This window comes from Elaeis guineensis, chromosome 5, assembly GCF_000442705.2.
Source record: "Elaeis guineensis isolate ETL-2024a chromosome 5, EG11, whole genome shotgun sequence".
Taxonomy (NCBI): Eukaryota; Viridiplantae; Streptophyta; class Magnoliopsida; order Arecales; family Arecaceae; genus Elaeis; species Elaeis guineensis.
In genome coordinates, this window is record NC_025997.2 from 13,997,458 (window position 1) to 14,021,845 (window position 24,388).

Sequence of the window (24,388 nt, forward strand, 5' to 3'; positions counted from 1 at the left end):
CCATTTTAATCACTTACAGAATGTCTTACTAGCACCAACCAAACGCGAAATATTGTGTTGAAATGGGTTGTTATTGGGCATATTGTAGTCAATTACCATATTCCAATACTTCAAAAAAAAAAAAAAAAATGCTCTGTTTCTGTTGCCGAACAAATCCTGCTCCCAATGAAAAATAGAATGTCCAAAAAGATAGTATGACCGATTAATTTCATCCCTCTATCCTTGTTTTTGTTTTCCTTTTCTGGTGAGAACTAAATACATATTAGATAGTTGGATTAGTATGGCAATTAAAGAAAATACTCTGAACTGAGATTTCTATTAAAGAGAATAAAAGAGCTGGATTTTACACAGACGAGATACAAAACACTTGTATACTGATTGTTATAATTTAGTAGAAATATTAAATAAAGCAATACACTTGGACTGTAACAGAAAAAAAAACACAACCCAATAAAACAAATGAAGCATTATCCAAAACACTATTTTCAAAAGAATGACCAAAAAACAGCACTTCGTCTCAACACCCAACACACGTAAGAAAAAAATCTAATTCACAAGCCTGCAGTTTTCCGAATCTCCCCCTGCGTTCCGTGAGCACTTCAATGGACCCCATTTGTACCATTGCTGCAGCAAACTTGGCTGCCACTCAGCACCACGGTTGGCATTGTTCCTCACAATCGTCTTCGTGGAGGGATCACTCATCAAGGACTGGTCTGAGGTCAGTAACCCCTTGTTGTTCCTCAAGTTCTTATAGTACCTATTGTCCAGGCGGTTAGGGGTCACAATATCAAGAGGCACCGTCGCATCTTGGCCTGCTCCAGTGCTCGATGGAGGTGGGCACTTAGTCTTCAAGAGGCAGCAAAGCCAGGGTTCAATGAAGGATCTTGTGGATTGGTAGCATTAAATGAGTAGAGGCGGTTTGAGAAGGATGAGCAGTGAGAGACCCCAATGGAGTGAGCACCCGATAGTGTCACATTTCGTCCAAAGACAGGCCCTTACGCGCGAAGTTTGTTGAAGTTGGTCGACGGTGAAAAGGGTGCAGGTATGTTTTGAAGGACATCAGACTCTAAAGAGATTCTTCCATCACGACGCCCCGCGGCACAGCATAGTCGATGCCACCAGCCCTGAAAGCACCATCACGAGCAGCGAAGGCGAGAATGTCCGCGCAAGAACTGTCTGTGGCACTGGGCTTCAATCTCTGCCTTGGCTTTGTCTATCACCTCGAAGCCTCGTAGACTTGGTTGTTTGCAGGACTCTCTTTCTCTGCAGGATTCCCTGGGGTTGAATCAAGTAGCACTGAAGCGTCACACCCCTGTGATACAAGTTTAAAAAGATATTGTCATGTCTCCTCAATGACAACACAATAAGAGCAAGTGTTAACATGACCTAATTGCCTATCCTTAATTGCACATTAATAAAAAGTTTGGAGAGAAGGAATGTTATTACCCTAACGAAGCAGTCATGGAAGTGCATCCTTACGAGGCCGGCGCAATCCCAGGATTCTTAGCCACAGCCTCCGTGACAGTTCTTCTAACAATTGACTCGGCTGCAGGCATCTTGATAGATAGAAAACCAACCTGCAAGGTAGCTGATGACATTGTGGTCATCATTAGCATGACTGCAATGAAGGCAAAGCTTGAGCTTGGTCTGCCCATGTGGACCCTATAGTTATTTCCTAATGTGTGAGTGCAGGAGAGAAGGATAGGAGAGGAGTCGAAGACGAAAGAAAAGGACGCCGAGAGAATGATGTTGCTAACGAAAAGGATATGGGTTAACTTTAGTGATAGAGAAATGTTTTCATGGAATAAGCAATCCAGCCGATGGCTATATATAGGGAATTGAAGAGTGGACGAATGATATAGATGCATGCATTGCACGGGACGAATAGGAGAGTGGACCAATGGCCGGGTTTACGACGTAAACAAGCGTGTGTTTGGTAGAGAGATGCTGTCAACTTTGAACACCGTAGACGTCACAGTGGAAGAAGGGTGGCGGCCTTGCAACCGCACAGCTGCCGCCTGGTCGCGTTCATACATGTAAAGTGGTCTCAGCTTTCCAGCGGAGGTCTGCCAGCTGTGAGTCATGTAGCTATGTTCCTCTGGTTATTGTTTTTTAGTAGTTTCCGTGGGCTTTGTTAGACTGGTGCAGCCCACGTGACATGCAGGATAACCAGCTAGCATTGGTCAAATGTAGTCTTTGACCTTCCTGAAGTCTTCCAAACCAAGGTTTCTTGTGAATTCTTTCTATCACATAGTACCAAAGAAACTGTTGCTATGACATGCATGATGAGCCTATCCAGACCATTAAGTTTGGATACCTTTTTTAGTTTGATTCAAAGAGATCTCTCATTTTCTTAATTGAATTAATTATGCTAGATTATGGTAGGATTAAGTATCTTAAGCTGGGGAGTGAGAATAGGATATAAAGCCTAGGCTTGTTGAAAAAACAGGTTTTTGGAAAGATGAGGAGATTTTCTAATTAATAAGATGTAGAAGACCGTTGGGTGAGAGTACTCTGGAATAAAAGCATGCATCTATCAAGAGTTTGAACAGGTGATTGGGCAATCTTTTACTTAAAATTAGATATATTTCTAGAATTTAGTCATTTAAATTTTAAAGCACGAGAAAAAAAATTTATCACATGCAGTGATCAAATAGGTGGATTGCGGTGATTTCTTTTACTTAGAGGCAAAATCAGATATATGTTTAGAATTTGGTCTTTTAAATTTTAAAAGCAGGAGATAAAGAATTTCTTTTTACAAGGGACTATGTATATATAGAATTTAGTCCTTTAAATTTTAAAGCAAGAGATAAGAGTCATGTTATATAGAGATTAGGTACATTCTTCGGGATGAGGTCAATGGTTTTTGACGACAATATCATCAAATCAAATCAGGGAGTAATGGATTTTGAGGAGGATAAGATAATAAAATAAAGGGCAACGAGTGCATGAATGAGGATAAGCAACGGAAGAGTGCTGCGTAGAGACTGTAAAATAGAAGATTGAATGATGCATGGGAGGTCTGGATTGCAACTATATATGCCATGACGCCTTGAGAAATTATTAGATGGACCGGCTCCATCGTGGATTTTAGATGAAATGAATCCATCAATTAATTTCATTCTAGGATGAAATGAATCCATTTAAGATGATTTCTTCCTAGATTTACAGTAGACGTGGTCGCTTAAGACCTCTGTGCCGCATCACCCAAGGTGATGCAGGATGCACGTGTAAGGCACGCATTAGGCACAGAGAATCCACACTCAAGAATGTCGACGATGTTATAGGTTGAGCAAAATATAACACCGCACATGTTTTTTTTTTTTTTTTTAATTTGGCAAATGGGCTAGAAATAAGTCAGCAGATCATGTGTTTGGTGAATGCTTTCATAGAAGGCAGGCACAAGAAGCTACATTGTAACTTCGAGGTTGGTTGGGAATGAAACTACTGAAACAAGGTCTGGATGTCCGCGGTTTGATCCCTACGATCTTTTGAATGGGGGTTGTATCTTCTGCAGGAAAGAATGATTTACCTTCCTCCACATGAATCCGCTGATGGATCATGCAATCATTACAATTAGTTATGCACAAGCTTATGAATGAGGGACTTTGAAGTGTTTTGAGACTTGTGTGGGACGTGATCCAATAGCCGACATGATGAAAGAAGAACAATCTTTTTTTTTTTTTTCTTGCACGAAACAGATGTGCAACCCGAACCCCAATATTCCGTACCTTTCTTTTCGTTTACTCGCTGAATGAAGCTGATTAGACTATGACTAATTTTTTTTCTTTTAAAACAAATTAACGATGAGAATGGTAGTAGTTTAAGATTGCTGATGAATTTTGTCAAATCCAGTGACGTAAATCAGAGATATCTTCCAAGTTTTCTCTCTGTAATTAATTAAATTGGAGAAGTACTAAAAGGAAAAAAGGATGAGATTTGTAGCAGTCTAAAGATTGCGGAGTCTTTTTTTCTAAATAATACAAAAAAAAATTATTTATTTAAATAAATTAAATTTTAATTTATTTATAATTTAATATAAAAAAATAAAATATCATTTTGAATGATATTTTATCCAAATCACGTCACTCATAATTTCCACCTAGACGTTGTCCAAAAAAAAAAAATTAAAAACACTATTCTAAATAATGTTTTTAAAAAAATCATTTAAAATGATGTTTTTAAAAATACCATTTTGAATCGTATTTTTAAAAACGTCATTCAAAATGGCGTTTTCTAATTTCTCTCTCAAAAAAAAAATAAAAAAAAATAGGATAATTATAAATTTTATAAATTTAAATTTATAAATAAATAAAAATCTTAATTTTGAATGAAATTTAAAATATAAAAATTTAAATTTTTAATTCAAATAAAAAGATAATTTTAAATTACTTTTTTTTTTAAAATTATTTTTTTTAAAATCTAAAAAATCTTAAAAAATTAAAAAAATTAAAATATCATAGAAAAAGAAAAAATGAGAAAGAAATATGAAAAAAATTAAATTATAATTTTGAATTTAAAAAAAATAAAAATTAAAATTTAATTCAAAAACATCATTTCAAATTCTTTCCCCATTTCAAATTAATTTAAAAAAAATATTCAAAAAAATAAAAAATTAAAAAAACAAAAAATGGCATTAAAAAGTCAAAAATTTAAAAATATTGAAAAAAAAAGAATTATAATTTAAAATTTAAAAAAATAAAATTTTTAAATTTAATTAAAATAAAAAATATCATTTCAAATTACTATTCCCATTTCAAATTAATTTATTTAAAAAATATTCCAAACCAATAAAAAAATAGCCTAAAAAAATTTCATAAAAAAGAAAAAAATAAAAAAATGAAAAAATTATATAATTATAATTTTAAAATTAAAAAAATTAAATTTTTAATTTGAATTCAATTTTGATAAAAGAAAAATAAATGCCATTAAAAAGTGAAAAAAAAGAAGAAAAAAATATGAAAAAAAGAAATTTGTAAATTTAAAATTTAAAAAAATAAGAATTTTAACTTTAATTCAAATAAAAAATATCATTTCTAATTACTTTCTCCATTTCAAATTATTTTTTTAAAAAAATATTTGAAGAAAAGAAAAAAAATATTATAAAAAAATAAAAAATATCATAAAAAAGGAAAAGAATAGAATTGAAAAAAAATAGGAATTATAATTCAATTCAAAAATAAAAATTATAATTTTTAATTTTAAGAAATAAAAATTCTAATTATAATTGAAATAAAAAATATTATTTTAAATAATTAAATTAATTTAAATTTAATTATTTTAAAAAAATAAATAAAGAAAAAAATACGTAATAGAATGCCAAAAAGATAAAAATGAAAGAAAACTAAAATTATAATTTAAAATTATAAAAATTTTAAATTAAATTTTCAAAAAAAATACCATAAAAGAAGTGAATGATGCATATACAATTACAGCATATATGAATGCTTGGAGCGGTGACTTTAATCCATTACCATATGAAGATTATTGGATGCATACACGTATGTTCAAATGTATTCCTGATCATCATCATTTGAGACCCAAACAGAAAGGTAGACCAAAGTCAACAAGACTACGAAATGAGATGGATGATAAGCAAATAAGAAGTAAGAACCACTATGATATTTGTAGGGAACAGGGTCATGACCGCCGTCGCTATCCTAGGATACTTCAACATACTTCAACTTCAAGCAGTGGAAGAAATTAAAAGCTCCGAAGACTTATTTTCGTCATTATTTTTATATTTCTGTGAGATTGTATTTAAATATACGTGTTTAATATCCTGAGATGAACTAAATTTTGTGTTTAAGTTGTATTGTGTGACAATATTGTGTTTAAAATATATTTCTCTTAAAATATATTGTGTCTTATTTTTTAATATACCTGTGATAATATCATTATTTTAGATTCATTAGCGTATTATGGCTTACAATCTGCGGTATTCCGATCCTCGAGACAGCAGTATTCTTATATTGTAGGAGCACCATCGATCACAGACTATTTTAGATGGCGGCATAAGCATTCCAATCCTATTTACTATTTAAATTTTTATTTTAAAAGTCATATACATTATCTAATTATTATATTTTATTGCAGGAGCCCAGACACCTTCGTCTACGACGATCCGATGCTGATTTCTGGAGGACAGAGGACATCCCACATAGAGTGTTAGATTATTTACGATATCTGAGATTTTATGGAGTATATCGGATTGGTTGTATACAGATGGACGTTGGTCTTATTACTGTTTTGCTTGAGAGATGGCATCCAGAGACACACACATTTCATCTTCCATTTGGTGAGGCGACCATCACTTTACAGGATGTCAGCATCCTTACTAGACTACCAGTTGATGGCGATCTAGTAACCGGAGTTGATCCTATGCTTACCATTCCAGAGTGGCAGGCTTTGTGCTTGCGATTGCTAGGGTTTGAGCCCAACGCACATTTTTTCGATCATTCACGACTCAGGATTGAGTGTTTGGATGATCGTTATCGATATTTTCATATTGCGGATGATGTACCAGAGGAGATGGTGCAGCAGTATGTTAGGGGTCAGGTGCTACGGTTGTTAGGTGGTGTCCTGTTATCCGATACTTCATCGAATAAGATGAAGTTGATATTTTTGCCATTATTAGAGGATTTAGACTTCGCTCGTTGACTCAATTGGGCAGTACAGTACTAGCTTGCCTATACAGAGCTATGTATCGGGGTTCTTATGCTGATCAGAGCGAGATTGGTGGTTATCTTGTATTATTACAGTATGTGAATTAAAAATTTTTATTTTTAATATTCAATTATATTTTTCATTGGGTATATCATGTATGATTTTTTTGAAATTTATAGATTTAGGTATGGGAGCATATGCCGACTATCAGTCCATTACGACGATAATTGCTCGAGATGTGGTGCGTAGTCATTGATAGCACCAAAAATAACTCTACTCACTACGTAGGTAGGATGAGTCGAGATCGTATACTCAGGGATCTTGGGCTAAGTTGAGATTGCAAAATAAAAAAAGAAGTATTATTTTGATTTAGAAAATAAATTATCTTAAAATTGATGTAATTAGAAAATAAAGAGCTCGAGAGTTTTGAATTAATTTTGCACTAGCAGAGTTGTATCTCTTTTTTAATTAAATAGATGCGATTAATCTTAAAAAAAATATCTATCTTTCCTCGGCACACTCCGTACCCATAGATCACGACGTATCTCCAGAAAGTACTAGGTAAACAACTCTTTTTTCTTGGCACGCCTTGTACCCGTAGATCACGGCGCGTTTCTGGAAAGTAAAAGTTATTTTAATATTAATCTAACAGGAAAGCATAAATAAAAGCATATGAAAGAGAGCAAATAAAGAACTCATGATGATTTAAATAAAAAGCATAATCTTTATTGCATATAAAGAAATAAAGAAATACAAGAAAGTTTAGAACAATAAACCCACTCTGTGTCGTTACAAAATTTTTTCTCCACTCCCGAGACTGCTAGCTTAGCTGCTCATGAAGTAGTCCCTTTTATTCCTTTATGCAAGGCTCTAGAAGAATTTCTGGGCTCTCTCTCCAATGGAGTACAAAAGCCTTTTTATAGGTATTAGGAGGGAGAGTTTTACATGATTTTTCAATGTGGGACTAAAGAAAATACTAAGGACTAAAAGATGAATGGATGAGATGGAAAGATCACAAGCAGATAAAGAAAATACAAATTCTTCCTCTTGAAGTATTTCAAATATCATATTTTTTCTTTTAATGAGCATCTGTTCGTCTGTTCGCATCCGCCAGCAAAAACCCCCACGCCCCGCCATGCCGCACGCCCGCGCTCGCCCGCGCACGCCCGCCGCTGCCACGCGCTGCCGCGATGCCGCGCCGCGTTAGCTATTAGGAAGCACTCTTTTTTTTGATTATCAAAAAAGAAACTTTTATTTCTTTAAAATGATGCCTATATCCTTTTTGGATTCTTTGCATAGTATCTTCATTTTTTATAATACCGTATGCATCTTCTTTTATTTTAATTTTATTTTAAGTCAATTTTTTTAAACTTGAATCTTTTTGATCTATGAATCGGACTCTTTGTATCGACGATCATCTTTCCTATAAAACATAAAAAGAAGTATCAAATTCTTAATAAATAAAATAAATTAAATATAATTTTTTGCTTTAAATGACTTAAATTAAGTGTTTATCATACCCTCCAATTGAATTTTGCTCGTCCTCGAGTAAAATAGATATATCAGCATTGTGTACCTACTCGATCTTGAATCAAAAGTTAGGTTAGGCATCCCAAAAGGTAGATGATACCTGGTCAGACCATTAAAGAGATACTTCATTGGATTATCAATTTGACCCAATTAGTGACTGAGTATTAACTCAAGAAATTTAAGAGCTTTTCTTTCACCAACTCTCCACTTTACTCTTTAAATCCTCTAACTTAATGTGAGAGAGGTTTATTATCTTCTTGCAATTTAGTCCTCTTATTATCTACTATTTTTTTTTTAACATTGCCCACCTTTTTACGCGAACCACAATGCTTACTTAAGCGAAAGGGCCCGGTTACTCAGTAGGAAATCAATATTTTTTTTTAAATAAATTTTAAAAAAATTTTTGTATACCTCGACCTTTCCACCCAATCTCTCACGAAGCAGATTCTTTATTGAGATCAGTAAGAAGAGGGTTGTAGAATCACTCCTAAAATTTGGTCTAGTCTAAACCCTACCATTCATTGGGTTTTCTTAATAATTTATTCCTCAGTATCTCTAAAATTATCTTGACCGTTAATCATTCATTTATTAGGATGCCTAATTGACTCTTAATCAAATAAAATTCAGATACACAAAACTAATTATTTCTGACCATACTTGAGGATTTGATTAATTTCATTTCCTCCCCCCCAACTTAATCTACATTGTCCTCAATGGAGTAGGAAAGCAAAGAAAATAAAAGGAGAGAGTGCACCTGGGATAATTTTGCTTGAAAGTTGAAGATAGCTTCATTGATTAATAGGTTCTTGTTCTAAATTTCTGTAGCTACAGTAAAGTAAAAAAAAAATATGAAATCATTGGGTTGCCTCCCAACAAGCGCTAAGTTTTACGTCTTCAGCCAAACGTCAAGTTTATTGACAGACTCTTCCATACAGAGCGGTCCTTTATTCTTAAAAAAAAGAAGATCAGTTAAAACAAAATAAAAAAATTTGGATTGCCTCCAAAAAGTGCTAAGTTTAACGTCTTCAGCCAGATGCTAAAAGAGTGTCTATTCTATTCCTGCTCGAACCTTAACATGAGTATCGATCCCTCTTTCAGAAATAATATGTCTTAATACAATTTCTTTCCGCACCATAAAATGGCTCTTTTCCCAACTTAAGACAGGATTTGTCTCCATACACTGTTTAAGAACTTTGAAAAGATTATGAAGACAATCCTCAAAGGTGGTTCAAATACAGAAAAATTATCTATAAAAACTTCAAGATATTTTCCACCATATCTGAAAAAATGGCCAGTATGCACCGTTAAAATATAGCGGGTGCATTGCAGAACCCGAATGGCATACGCCGAAAAGCGAAGGTGCCATAGGGGCAGATGAAGGTAGTCTTTTCTTGGTCATCCAAAATACAGGTACTTGATTGTATCCTGAATAACCATCAAGAAAACAGAAGAAACTTTGTCCTGCTAACCATTCTAAGATTTGATCGATGAAAGACAATGAAAAATGGTCCTTCCTAGTAACGGCATTCAGTTTTCTATAATCTATGCATACTCGCCATCCAGATGATATGCGAGTGGGAAGCAGTTCACCTTCTTCGTTCTCAACCACAGTAATACCTGATTTCTTAGGTACTACTTGAGTGGGACTGATCCATTTACTATTGGATATGGGGTAGATGATTCCAGCATCTAACCACTTTACCACCTCTTTCTTTACTACTTCACGCATGTTTGGGTTCAATCTCCTCTACATATCTCGATGGGGTTTGGCATTTGCCTCAAAATGAATATGGTGCATGCAAATGGAGGGGTCAATTCTTTTTAAATCGGCAATGGACCAACCGATAGTCTCTTTGTGTTCCTTCAGAATACCAACCAATTATGTTTCCTGATTAGGGATCAAGTCTGATGCAATGATTGTCGGGAGGATGTCATTTGGTCCTAGAAATATATACTTGAGCGTAGCAGGAAGGGGTTTCAATTCTAACATAGGTGGTGATTCTAAAGATGGGACTATTGGTGTACTGGCTAATGTGGGCAATGGCTCATACTTGATTGTCCATGGAGGAGTGGTTTTATTGTGTGGTGTATCCAACAAGGTGTTAACTTCTTTCATATATCCCTCAAAGTCATACACTCCAAAGTGAGCCAAGCAAGTATCTAAGGGGTCTGGTGCTAGAATTGTGAGTATTGCATCTTTTATAATGTCTTCTAGTGTATCTACTTCGAAGCAACTATCCATTGATGGCCTTGGGAAGCACCAAATACATTCAGTCTCATTTTTTATTCCCAAATGATACGTCCATACTCCTGTCCTACAATTAATGCTCGTAGCTAGGAAGGATCGTCCTAAGATAATGGAAATTTGTCTTGGGTTGCCACTTAGTTCCATGTCGAGAACTAAAAAATCAACTGGAAAGTAAAACTCATCTACCTTGATCAAGACATCCTCAAGCATTCCACGTGGTTCCTTAATTGATCTGTCGGCTAATTACAGTGTGACTAATGTGGATTTAGTTCTCCGAATCCAAAAAGTTCATACACCGAACTAGGTAAAAGATTCACACTTGCCCCTAAGTCCAGAAGAGCTTTTTCAATGTGATAATTTTCTATAACACAGGAAATGATGGGGGCTCCTGGGTCCTTAAGCTTTGGAGGAGTGGCATGTTGGAAGACAGAACTAGCCTGTTCAGTGAGGCTACTTTCTTTGGGATTTGTGATCTAGATTTATGTTTTTGGGTGCATAAATTCTTCAAAAATTTGGCATAAGCAGGGACCTTTTGATTGCATCTAGAAGGAAAAGATTGATTTGGACTTGCTTAAACAATTCCAACATCTCGTCAAGTCTTCCTCCCTTCTTATTTGCAGGAATAGGGGCTTTCAGGCATCCAAAAATAGGACTTTAGGCAAGTAAGATGATTCCGGTACATTGGTTCATTCTCTATTTTCAGATCCTTGTTCTTGGGTGATTTGACTTCGATTAGAGGTTTAGGGTCGATCTCATTGGTTTTACTAGTGTGTTCAATGACCTTCCCACTTCTCAGAGTCATGATTGATTTGGCATGTTCAGAAAAAGCTTCTGGGTATTAGAGTCTCAATCACAAATTGCCCTCTTGGGTTGCTCTCGGGTTGGCTAGTAATTTTTCTCCTTCCTCCTACTGAATGCAGTCGCTAGTTGACCTATTTGGGTCTCTAGCTTAGTAATGGATTGTGTGTGGGAGTTAAGGGTCTGAGTGTTGACTTCTAATTGTTTAATGCTTTCAGAACTTTTTTCTCAAAAGCTGAGCTGTGACCAGTAGTAGACGGTTGAGGAGCATTTTGAAATTGATGGTATGGTCCATGCCTATATGTTGGGTCCTGATATTGAGGTCGAGGTGCGGCAGGGCCAACCATTGGTTGTGGTCTCCAGAAAAAATTTGGATGGTTTCTCCAGCAGGGTTATAAGTGTTCGAATAAGGATCGTTTCCTGGTCTGCGAGCTTGTTGGACTTGAGCTTGCTGAACCTGCTGTGCACAAACTCAGAAAATTGAGATGCGGCTGGGTATTCACTAACAAAATGGTTCGGACTTGCACACAATGCACAAACTTCTTGGATTGGGTTAGGTGAAATCGGGATTGTCCAGTATTTAGAAACGGTCTAATTTTTGGGACAGTTCATCTACCTTACTGTGGATATCCATGACGTTTTCAATCTGATAAATTCTACTTCTTTTTTGTTGAAGCATGGGTTGTTCTCTAGAGGTGGCAGACATATGATGTAGGAAATTCTCACTAAGTGTTTCAAAGAGCTGCCAGGCTTCATCCTCACTCTTTAGCATGAATGTCCCACCACATGATGCATCAACCATTTGTCGGTGTTTCTCCGATAGACCATCATAAAAACACTGACAAAGTTGCCATTTAGGGACAGCATGGTGTGGACATTTACGAATGAGGTCCCTTAACCTTTCCCATGTCTCATGAAAAAGTTCACCCTCCAATTGGGAAAAATGGTGATAGCTTTTCTAATTTGATTTATTTTTCCAATTGGAAAGTATTTCTTGAGAAATTCTCTCTGAAGATGATCCCAAGTTGAAATGGTTATAGAGTTTAAGGAGTTTAACCAATGCTTGGCTTTGTCCTTAAGTGAGAAAGGAAACAGTTTCAACCTAAGGGCATCATCGGAGAAGTTTTGAATTTTTACTGTGGAACAAATTTCAAGAAATTCATCCAATATTTGTATGGGTCCTCGTTACTAAGTCCATAGAATGATGGCAACATTTGAATAATGCTAGACTTAATCTCATATTGGGTAGCTTCTACTGGAGGTGCTTGAATGCATGGAGAGTAGGTATACGAGGATGGAGTGAAATATTCTCTCAATGAGCGTGGAGGATTAGCCTCACCAGGTGTAGCCATGTTTCTAACTCGGATAGTTCTAAGAGTCTTTTCTAATTCTTCGTCTAATGATTGCAAGTCGGGTTTTAGGATCGTCGACCTAACATGCAACTAAAAGGTCTATGTAGGACTATCCTAGTTGTTAAGAATTTTTTTTTATTAAGTGGAGAAGAGAAGAGAGAAAAGAGTTCTAAAGAAGAGATCCTAAGAAGTCCTAAAACTAATAGAAGAATTAGTTGTGGTTAGATTTTAATTACAATCAAGTTAGCATGCAGTGGACTCTCTATCCTAAAGTTATCCTAGTTCTAGACAGCTCCTAACTGTAGTTAGCCTTCAAGCCCTCCAAGTCGGAGCTTAACCAACCAACTGGCCAGATAAGTGTAAGGTCGGTGGGAGTCCCCCCGTTGCTTCCTTAGACACCAATTAAATTGGTCAGGTCAGCGAACGGAACCAATTAAAAATCACCTTCCTTCGGGCCGAGTCATCCCGCAAACCACTTGCCTAGACACCAGTTAGCTAACCAAGTCTAACCTGGTTCAACTCTCAGGGTCACTTGTCCTAATGAGCTCGAAATCCTTAGGGGTCAACGTCTAATTAATTTTAGATTAAGGTCTAGGTTATGCAAATGCAAGGGAGTGATTTGTGGGCCAAGAAAGGGTGATCAAATCTCCACCTTATCTTAGTTAATGGGTTGCGCCCTTAAAGTTACTTATGGAGATGCAATGCAAAGAAACAAGGTGTCCAATCAAGTTAAAATTTTTATATTTGAGGTTACGCTATTTTAGTTAAGTGTTATGAAATGTCAGTGGCTTTTTTTTTTTAATTCAACCATGCCAAGGTCCCCGCAACGGTGCCAAAATTTGGTGCATAGTCGTTGATAGCACCAAAAATAACTCTACTCACTACGTAGGTAGGATGAGTCGAGATCGTATCCTCAGGGACCTTGGGCTAAGTTGAGATTGCAAAATAAAAGAAAAAGTGTTGTTTTGATTTAGAAAATAAATTATCTTAAAATTGATGTAATTAGAAAATAAAGAGCTCGGAGTTTTGAATTAATTTTGCACTAGCAGAGTTGTATCTTTTTTTTAATTAAATAGATGCGATTAATCTTAGGAAAAAATACCTATCTTTCCTCGATACATCCCGTACCCATAGATCACGGTTGTCTCCGAAAAGTACTAGGTAAACAACTCTTCTTTCCTCGGCACGCCCCGTACCCGTAGATCACGGCGCATCTCGGAAAGTAAAAGTTGTTCCTAATATTAATCTAACAGGAAAGCATAAATAAAAGCATATGAAAGAGAGCAAATAAAGAACTCATATGATTTAAATAAAAAGCATAATCTTTATGCATATGAATAAAGAAATACAAGAAAGTTTAGAACAATAAACCCACTCTGTGTCGTTACAAAATTTTTCTCCACTCCGAGACTGCTAGCTTAGCTGCTCATGAAGTATTCCTTTCTATTCCTCTATGCAAGTCTCTAGAAGAATTTCTGGGCTCTCTCCAATGAAAGTACAAAAGCTTTTTTATAGGTGTTAGGAGGGAGGAGTTTTACATGATTTTTCGATGTGGGACTAAAGAAAATACTAAGGACTAAAAGATGAATGGATGAGATGGAAAGATCACAAGTAGATAAAGAAAATACAAATTCTTCCACTTGAAGTATTTCCAAATATCATATTTTTTCCTTTTAATGAGCATCTGTTCATCTGTTTGCGTCCGCCAGCAAAAACTCCCCGTGCCCCGCCATGCCGCGCGCCCGCGCTCGCCCACGCCCGCGCACGCCTGCGGCCGCACTGCCCGTGCACACGCTACCTGCACAAGCCCACGCCCGTGCCCGCGCTTCCGCGAAGCCGCACGCCATTAGCTATTAGGAAGCGCTCCTTTTTTTTATTATCAAAAAGAAACTTTTGTTTCTTTAAAATAATGCCTATATCTTTTTTAGATTCCTTGCATAGTATCTTTATTTTTTATAATACCGCATGCATCCTTCTTTTATTTTAATTTTATTTTAAGCCCAATTTTCTTCAAACTTGAGTCTTTTTGATCTATGAATCGGACTTTTTGTATCGACGATCATCTTTCCTATAAAACACAAAAAGAAGCATCAAACTCTTAATAAATAAAATAAATTAAATATAATTTTTTACTTTAAATGACTTAAATTAAGTGTTTATCAAGATGCCTTCAGAGCAGCAAGATCCTGATGTTCCATTCATACTAGACGGACCATTGGGATATAGGAATCGAAATATTATTTTTTTTATTTCAAACTTACTATTTTAAATTTGATAAAATTTATTTAACATGAGTAGATTGTGAAACAGATGGAACGTTGCATTCAACGTTCATCACGTATCGACGAGAGTGGCACAGATTTATAGGTGCCAGTTGGATACATTAGTTGATACATATAGATGGATAAATTTTAAATTTTTTATAAATATTATTTTACAGTATTCATAATCTATTAAAATTTAGCTTACTATTTTTTTTATTTTAACTCTATCAGTTTTTGTGGGAGCCATATACAGATGAGATATTGGCTATACTGCCGTAGATGTGTACAGTTGGATACGACATATGGACTGCTAGGGTGCCACTTATTTGTTTTGATGTGGTAGAGTGGCATCTTTTTATCGTGTCCTGTGACAGTTTGGTCAGATTCAGAGCATCCCAGAGCAGTTTGATACCAGCCAGGGACTTCATCGTATTGATCGACGAGGGAGAACTCGTATTGACTGGCGTATCAGACATGCAGAGTACATCGATATTTGGGATGCACGTCGAGATCACATTGTTCATGGTGATCCTATTTTGAAAGGTCGTTCATATACCGATGACTACATGGCTTGATTTTTTAGCATTACGGTACGAGTCATTGAACAGCCTCGATATGCAGTTCTTGGATACGAGGGCGAGAGTTCTACTGTGCATTTTTGGTAAGATTACGAAAATTACTTTATGTTATTTGTGTTATATTTTTATTTTATATTTTACAGTATACTGACTATTTTATTTTTATTTTATAGATGATTTAATGTCGGATCTTGTGTTGGACGCTCGTCGTGCTTTATCTACGACTGATGAGGACGAACGGATTCGAATACTGCGGGAGATAGAGAGAACAAGTTTCAGAATATTGGTGATGATTGGTGTTGACCAATATAGTTGTGCGTCTTGGTATGGAGCAGCCCCAGCGCCAGATATGAGATATACGCTGTCACCATATGTTTCACATATGCCATCACCGCATATTTTGCAGATATCATCATTAGATGCTGTACAGATGCCACCGTCTTTTGATCCATAGATGGCAGCACCTTCTTCTTCCTACATCCCCCAGATGACATCATCGGGTATCAGTTGACCACATGAGTATGATACTTTCTTTTCAGGTCCATCCGTGTATCCAAATGAGAGGGTTGAACGGGTCTCTCAGTCCGTAGATGATCCGACAGCATCAGTTATTTCTGAGCAGCATGATCAGCAGATCTCCTCCACTGATATAGGGGAGGAGCCATCACAGCAGGAGCAGCCGGCAAGGACCTTCTTGAGAAGGTCCAAGCGACCACGGGCACCACGACGTCCTTGTGGGACTTAGTCTTTCTTATATTTATACTTAGTATTTTTTATATTTTTATTGTACTATTTTTTATACGTTTGATATTTTTATTTTATTTAATAATATTAAATATTGATTCTATTTTATATTATTTAATTTCAAGTGATCGGATATTATGCTTTATGCATATGAATATACATACTCGAATGTGTCTCAGAACATTAGGAGAGAAAAAGTTATGCTAAAAGGACTATAAAAATTATAACATAAATAATAATAATATATCGAATAATTTAATTATGAGATGAATCGGATCGTACTGGTACATCTTGATCTAATACAGGCATGAACAGGTACGTACGATGTGGTATGAAAAAAAAATTAATTAATTTTAAATAGAAAAAGTAATTTGAAATGATGTTTCTTATTTGAATTATATTTTTTATTTAAATTAAAATTAAAAATTTTATTTCTTCTAAATTTAAAATTATAATTCTAATTTTTTTCTATTTTTATATTTATGGCTTCTTTACGATACTTTTTATTTTTTTAATTTATTATTTTTTTGATATTTTTTAAATTTAATTTTAAATGGAAAAAGTAAGTTGAAATGATATTTTTTATTTGAATTAAAATTAGAATTTTTTTTAAATTCAAAATTATATCTTATATTTTTTTACCATTTCTTTCTCATCTTTTCTTTTTTTATGGTATATTTTATTTCTTTAAATTTTTAAGATTTTCTTTGAAATATTTTCTTTAAGAAAAAATTTTAAAAGAAAAAATAATTTGAAATTATTTTTTTACTTGAATTAAAATTAAATTTTTTTTTTAAAATTTTAAATTTTAAATTTATATTTTTTTCTCATTTTTTCCCTTTTTTATCTTTTTGGCATTTTTTAGGTATTTTCTTTCTTTATTTAGAATATTTTTTAAAAAATTATATTTAAATTAATTTAGTTATTTAAAATGATGTTTTTTTATTTGAATTATAATTAGAATTTTTATTTCTTAAAATTCAAAATTATAAATTTTGTTTTGAATTAGAATTACAATTCCTATTTTTTTCAATTCTATTTTTTTCTTTTTTTCTTTTTTATGGTATTTTTTATTTTTTTACATCAATTTTTTCTTTTCTTCAGATATTTTTTTCAAAAAATAATTTGAAAGAGACAAAATAATTTAAAAAAATATTTTTTATTTGAATTAAAGTTAAAATTTTTATTTTTAAATTTTAAATTTTTAATTTTTAATTAAAATTTTATTTTTTAAATTCAAATTTATAATTTATATTTTTTCATATTTGTTTCTCTTTTTTTTCTTTTTCTATGATATTTTTAATTTTTAAAATTTTTAAGATTTTTGTTTAGATATTTTTTAAAAAAAATTAATTTGAAAATAAAAAATAATTTAAAACTATCTTTTTTATTTTAATTAAAAATTTAAATTTTTATATTTTAAAGTTCATTTAAAATTAAATTTTTATTTATTTCTAAATTTAAAATTATATATTTTATTTTTTTCCATTCTTTTTCATTTTTTTAAGTTACTTAAAATGATATTTTTTATTTCAATTATAATTAAAATTTTTATTCTTAAAATTTAAAATTATAAATTTTGTTTTTCAATTAGAATTCTAATTCTTATTTTTTTTCAATTCTATTTTTTTCCTTTTTTTCTTTTTTTATGGTATTTTTTAATTTTTTACAACATTTTTTTTTCTTTTCTTTAGCTAATTTTTTTAAAAAATAATTTGAAATGGACAACGTAATTTGAAATGATATTTTTTATTTGAATTAAAGTTAAAATTATTATTTTTTTTTAATTTTGATTTATAAATTTCTATTTTTCACATTTTTTTCTCTTTTTTTCACTTTTTTATGGCATTTATTTTTTTAATCAAAATTTATTTAAATTTGAAATTTAATTTTTTAATTCAAATTTATAATTATATAATTTTTCTATTTTTTCATTTTTCTCTGTTTCTATGAAATTTTTTTGGGCTATTTTTTTTATTTGTTTGAAATATTTTTTAAATAAATTAATTTAAAATTGGAAAAGTAATTTGAAATAATATTTTTTTAGTTAATTTTAAAATTTTATTTTTTTTAAATTTTAAATTATAATTCTTATCTTTTTTTAATTTTTTTAAAATTTTGATTTTTTAATGGCACTTTTTGTTTTTTTAATTTTTTATTTTTTTGAATATTTTTTAAAAAATTAATTTGAAATGGGGAAAGAATTTGAAATGATGTTTTTGAATTAAATTTAAAATTTTTATTTTTTTAAATTCAAATTTATATTTTTTATTTCTTTCGCATTTCTTTCTCTTTTTTTTTCTATGATATTTTTAATTTTTTAAATTTTTAAGATTTTTGTTTAGATTTTTTTTTAAAAAAATTAATTTGAAAAGAAAAAAATCATCTAAAATTATCTTTTTTATTTGAATTCAAAATTAAAATTTTTATTTTTTTATAAATTTTAAATTTTATTTTTATTTTTTTCCATTCTTTTTCATTTTTTTCTTTTTTTTTGGAAAAAAATTAGAAAACGTCATTTTGAATGATATTTTTAAAAATGTCATTCAAAATGATATTTTTAAAAATACCATTTAAAATGATGTTTTCTTTTTTTTTTTTTGGATGACGCCTATGTGAAAAATGTGAGTGACGTGGCTTGGAGAAAACGCCATTCAAAATGATGTTTTATCCCTTTTGCATTTGTTTCATAAATAAGTTAGAATTTATATTATTTAGGTAAATAATTTTTTTTATATTATTTAGGAAAAGGACTCAAAGATTGCGGGCGAGTCCTGTACCATTTAGGCTATCCTCTTGTCTACCACTTTTTGTGCCATGAGGTTATTGTGACAAAACAAAAAAAATTAATTCCAAATATCAAACATAATAAGTTCCTCTATTTAACATAATAAGCCAATATTGTTTATATCTTAAATTTGCATGTGGCTCCTTACAACACTATAAGAAAATTCATCGTTAATAGTCAGTTTGCTGTTACTAATACTATTAACGACGGTTTGCCGTCGCTAAAAATTCGATAAAAATATCCTATTCGCTAATTGCCATTATTAGCAACAGTGATTTTACCGTCGCTAATAATGATAATTAGTGATGGTATTAGCGATGGCGATGCCATCCCTAATAATTTTTATTTTTTAATTATAATTTTAAAAAAATTATTGATGATGATTTTTTATTTTTTATTATAATTTTGAAAAAAAAATATTAATAACGACAAACCATCGCTAATGCTATCACTAATAGCTTTTATTTTTTTAAAAAAACTATTAACGATGACGATATCGCTAATACAATCGTTAATAGTTTTTATTTTTTTAAAAAAATTATAATTAAATATTTTAAAATTTATTTTATAATTATTTTTTAAAATTTGTTATAAATAAAATAATAATTATTTTACATAATTATAAATAAAAAATTAATTATATTATATTAAAATTTTAAATTATTTAACGTAATTTTTTATAGGGAACTAAATAAGTATAGCTGTTGTGGATGTCTGTTAAGTCATTGAAATATGAAATAGATCAAAACAAACTATTCTCCATATTAATATTGAAATAAAATGGTTGAAAAATCATAAGGATAGCCAAGAGGAAGGAGCGTAAATAAGCAAGAGTTAAAAAAAAGTTGAAGCATGTAGGATTTTCAAATATTTTAAGACATTCGATGGCACTTTTATACTTTGATTTCACAGTGCATTCTATTACTTTGTTCACTGAACTGTAGTGAGCTGATTTGCTCCATAAATTATGCTGGACAAAAATTTGAACCATTATCAAGGTGTAAAAATTGCCTAAGTATTAGAATAAATAACCGAAAGCCAGCCATTAAATGAGGGCACTGCTTGCTTAAAGTTATTAAGAAAGCATGCATGTGGCTGCAATGGCTGAGAATACTCTTTGATGTCCTTTCTTATTTCAAATGATCAAAACTATTATTCTTTATCAAGAAAAGCTCTAAAATAAATCTAATCTTGCAAGGACAGATACAACATATTCTTGATTAGCTATATTTCTTTATTTTTTTATTTAAGTTATCTGAGGTCAAGCCTAGAAAATGTCAAATAAAATTATGGGCTCATTGTCAAAAGGTAAACCCTATAAAAATGAATTTTCTTTGGAGATGCAGAAATTCTCCTTCAAGAATTTGACTATATAAGAATTTTCATTCTTGTATTCACAAATTATTTTAAGCAATTCAAGATTATTTCTTATTCTAGTCATCATACATGATAAGCAGTCTAGATGCAACCGATATTAATTGATATTAGCGAATCAATCAAATTGGATATGCAAAAACTAATATCAAGGCATTTAGGTTTGGAAAGTAGAAGACATCAATACATGATAAGTGAAAATTACTGTTTAACAACATCGACCTATGATCAAGGAGGATGAATCAAAATCTTGATAGTAACTTATTCATAAAAGGATACAAGTTCTGCTGCAGCATCAGACCAGTGAATGCAATCATATTCTTAAACACTAAGAAACTAGAGCCAGTATAACATAATAATGTACCTAATTTGCTTTACGATCAGACCCTTGAATATATATACTCAACTCGGTTAATCTATAAGCATGAAAATTGTTTTCAGAATCATGGACAAGCAAACATTAATTTAAGCCCTTAGATACAAAACAACGTCTGATAATATAAAGAAGACAATATACACGTAAAACTAGATAATAGATAAAAAAATATTAAAGCATACACATGTGAATAATGAAAGTTTAAAAATAAAATACTACATCGAGATTTTAGAATCATGATATATGAATGGACAGTATGGAATTACCCAATAAGTACTCCTTTGACTGCAATCCAACCATATTATCACTATAATCCTCCACTCTGTATGTTAACATCTAGACAATAATAAACCACCAACCAAAATATCAAAAAATCATTAAAAACAAAGATCCAAAAGATTAAACCATCACATACTGATAATCGGCAACCCGATCGGAGGGAGGCGGCCAGGGCTTGGGGAGGTGGGAGGCAACCGAGGAGCTTGGGATCTGATGGATGAGGGCTCGAGGAGGTGGCTGGGGGGAGAGGGGTAGGGGCTCGAGGCTTAAAGAGGTGGCTGGGGGGAGGCAAGCCGGGGGCTTAGGGCTTGGGGAAGCAGCTGATGGCTCGAAAAACTAGATTCGGTTGGGGGGAAAGAGGAGACCGAAGACAGCCATAGGGAGGTGGGTCGGGGGCTCAAGGAGGCGGCTGAGGCTCGGAGAGGCAGTGGAGGGGCTCGGGATCCGATGGATGGGGGCTCAGGGCGACTGCGGGGTCGTACTGGGGACGTCGGGGCTGGGGTGGTGGCTCGAGGACCGACAAGGTGGGGCTGGGGGCGGCGGGGCAAAGGCCACAAGTCTGGGGCAGGGGCTGATAGGGTCGGCTCAGGGTTGGGCCAATGTAGGGGCCGTGGGGTCGATCGGGATAGGGGTCGACTCAGGGTCGAGCCGACATAGGGACGGGGCCTGTAGTGTCGGAGCAGTCGCGGGACGCCAGAGAGATAGGAGGAAGGGGGGGTTGGAGGGGTGAGGGCACCAACGAGAGGAGGATGAGGGGCTGGAATAGAAAAGAATGAGCGGACGAGTGAAAAGTTTTTCCCCCATGGTGGTTTATATGATGGACTATTAGCGACGGTAAATATGCTATCACTAATGCTATCGGTAAAGATATTAGTGATGGCCTATTTGTCATCGTTAAAATCCATCGCTAATAACCATGACTCCATCCCTAAAAAATCATTTGAATATGATATAATTTTGACATTTAAAGCTTAATTTATTATTCATTACATAAATAATTATTATTAGAATATTGTCACAAAAAACCACCTCAATCCGATAGTCCTAGCTATGTCGATCAATAAAATTTAATTTCGATGGTCATGAACGACTGCATAATGATCTGATAGATAAAGACTACCGATAGATCCAAAAATTTACAACAATGATTTCAGTGACATTTGTAGCATACTATCAAAATTTTACTTGAACTGGACATCATTATCATGATCAATTTAACAAAGGATGATTTCGACCATTAAATAAAAATAAGTGATCAAAAGGCCAAACAGCGTTCGATTAAGAAGATTTTTTAGATAAATAATCTTTGCTACTATTTTAATCATTTGTATGATGATGATCATAAAATCTAAACCGCACATATATGAACCATTCACGTTAAGTAGATCTTACAAAAGCACAATATAAATTACTTAAGGACTTTAAGAATAAGTATCAAGAGACATATAGTTTTGAATCGTTCATATATGCATAGTTTGAATTTTACGATCACCATCATACAAATGATCAAAGTGGTAGCAAAGATCATTTATCTAAAAGATCACATTATAATCAGACACCGTTTGACCTTTTGATCATTCGATTTTTATTTAATGGCTCAATCATACGTACTAAATTGCCATCATAATAATATTCGATTAAAATAAAATTTTGATAGTGTGCTATAAATGTCATCAAGATCATCGTTGTAAGTTTTTGGATCCATCAATGATTTCTATTTATCATATCATCATGCGATCGTTCGTGACCGTCGAAATCAAATTTTAAAATGATCGATATATTTAAGGCCACCAGATCGAGATGATTTTTTGTGATGATACTCTAACGATAATTATTTAAATAATGAACGGTGAAGGTGGACTTTAAATTTTAAAATTATATCATATTCAGAAAAAAATAATTTTTTTTTTTTCAACGGATATTCCATCGTTAATAGTTCTATCACAAATAATTATAGTGACGGCATCGCTAATAATTATAATAAATAATTTTTTTTTATTTTTTACGATGAACATGCTATCGCTAATAGTGTCGTCGCTAAATGGTTATTAGCGACGGCACTTACCTTCGCTAAATATGTTTTCCACCATCGTTAATAATTTTAATAAATAAATAAAAATTTCTGATGGCTAATAATATTAAAAAATATTTTTTATTAGCGACAAGGAAATATCGTCGCTAATAATTAAGAATCTATCGTTAATAATTTTTAAAAAATAAAAAAAAATTATTAGTGATGGTAAAATCATCATCGATAAAATATTTATTAGCGATGACTAATCTACCGTCGTTAATAGCTGTCGCTAATACTCTTTTTTTTTATAGTGCAACTTCCATGATATAATAGATTAGCGTATTTTTGCCAAAGCTCCGGACATTGTGTGGCTAGTTAAGATACAAAGAAAATATTTTGATGCGGTCTCTTTTGGGTCTACCAAAGTCAACCCGTTACAAGCTTGTCTGCTCTCCTTTTAGAAATCCAGAAAACTGATGATGTGTAGTCTGAATTGAAAATTCATACTAGTAATCATGATGTATAATGAGATATTATTCCTATTCATCAAGTGGTCGGAAATAGATTCGCAACTTCTCTTGCAATGAGACCATTATCTGCAAAAAAGCATTGATTCCTTAATTTCCAAAGAAGTGTAATGCTATGCTACTGAGAGCTGGAATAAATTGAATTGTCTATGGGCTTTCACTAAAAAATATCAAAAAATGGATCATTAATTGTTCAATATGTTGTTTCGAATAATTATGTTTTGAATATCAAATCTATTCAGTTTTGGTGCATACATATTTTGTAAAGAGCAGTGTGTGATCAATAGTACCCAGATTCTTATTCGTATGTCCTAATCTAATTTAGAATATACATCAACCTGGAATATTTGATGTATGCATAGGAAGTCCATATGCATGACTTTTGATTTCTTGATAAAATTTATAATATAGATAATGATTAATTAATTTTGGATTATATCAAATGGAGATCTCAATTTTTTCTAAGAAAAAAAGAATCTCTAATTTACTACATGCGCGAATTCGGATATAGAGGTATAACCGCCATGCCAAACTCTTGTCTGTCATTCATATTTATGAACCTTTGGGTGGTGTTTTGGTTGGGTAAGTAATTAACACCTGAAATGAGAATCGGAATGGATGACTCTATTCCTATTATTTGGTAAGGACATAAGTCTCATTCCAATTTTCATTCCAAAAAAGAATGGGAAATGATCCATTCCTTAAGTACTCGAATCCGGACTCATCCAAGGGAGTTAAAATCTCATTCCCGTGTAATGAGATGAAAAAAAACTGTCTCTGACCTCGGATTCTCGTGATTGTGGTGATGGTGAGCATGGAAGCGGGGATCGTTAACGGTGGCGGTGCCCAG

The 24,388-nt window shown here is 32.9% G+C and overlaps 1 pseudogene; it reads right to left on the bottom strand.

The window, feature by feature from the left end:
- Window positions 1–546: 546 nt before the first annotated feature.
- LOC140857769 (peroxidase 5-like) lies at window positions 547–1,707 on the bottom strand (annotated as a pseudogene).
- Window positions 1,708–24,388: the final 22,681 nt, after the last annotated feature.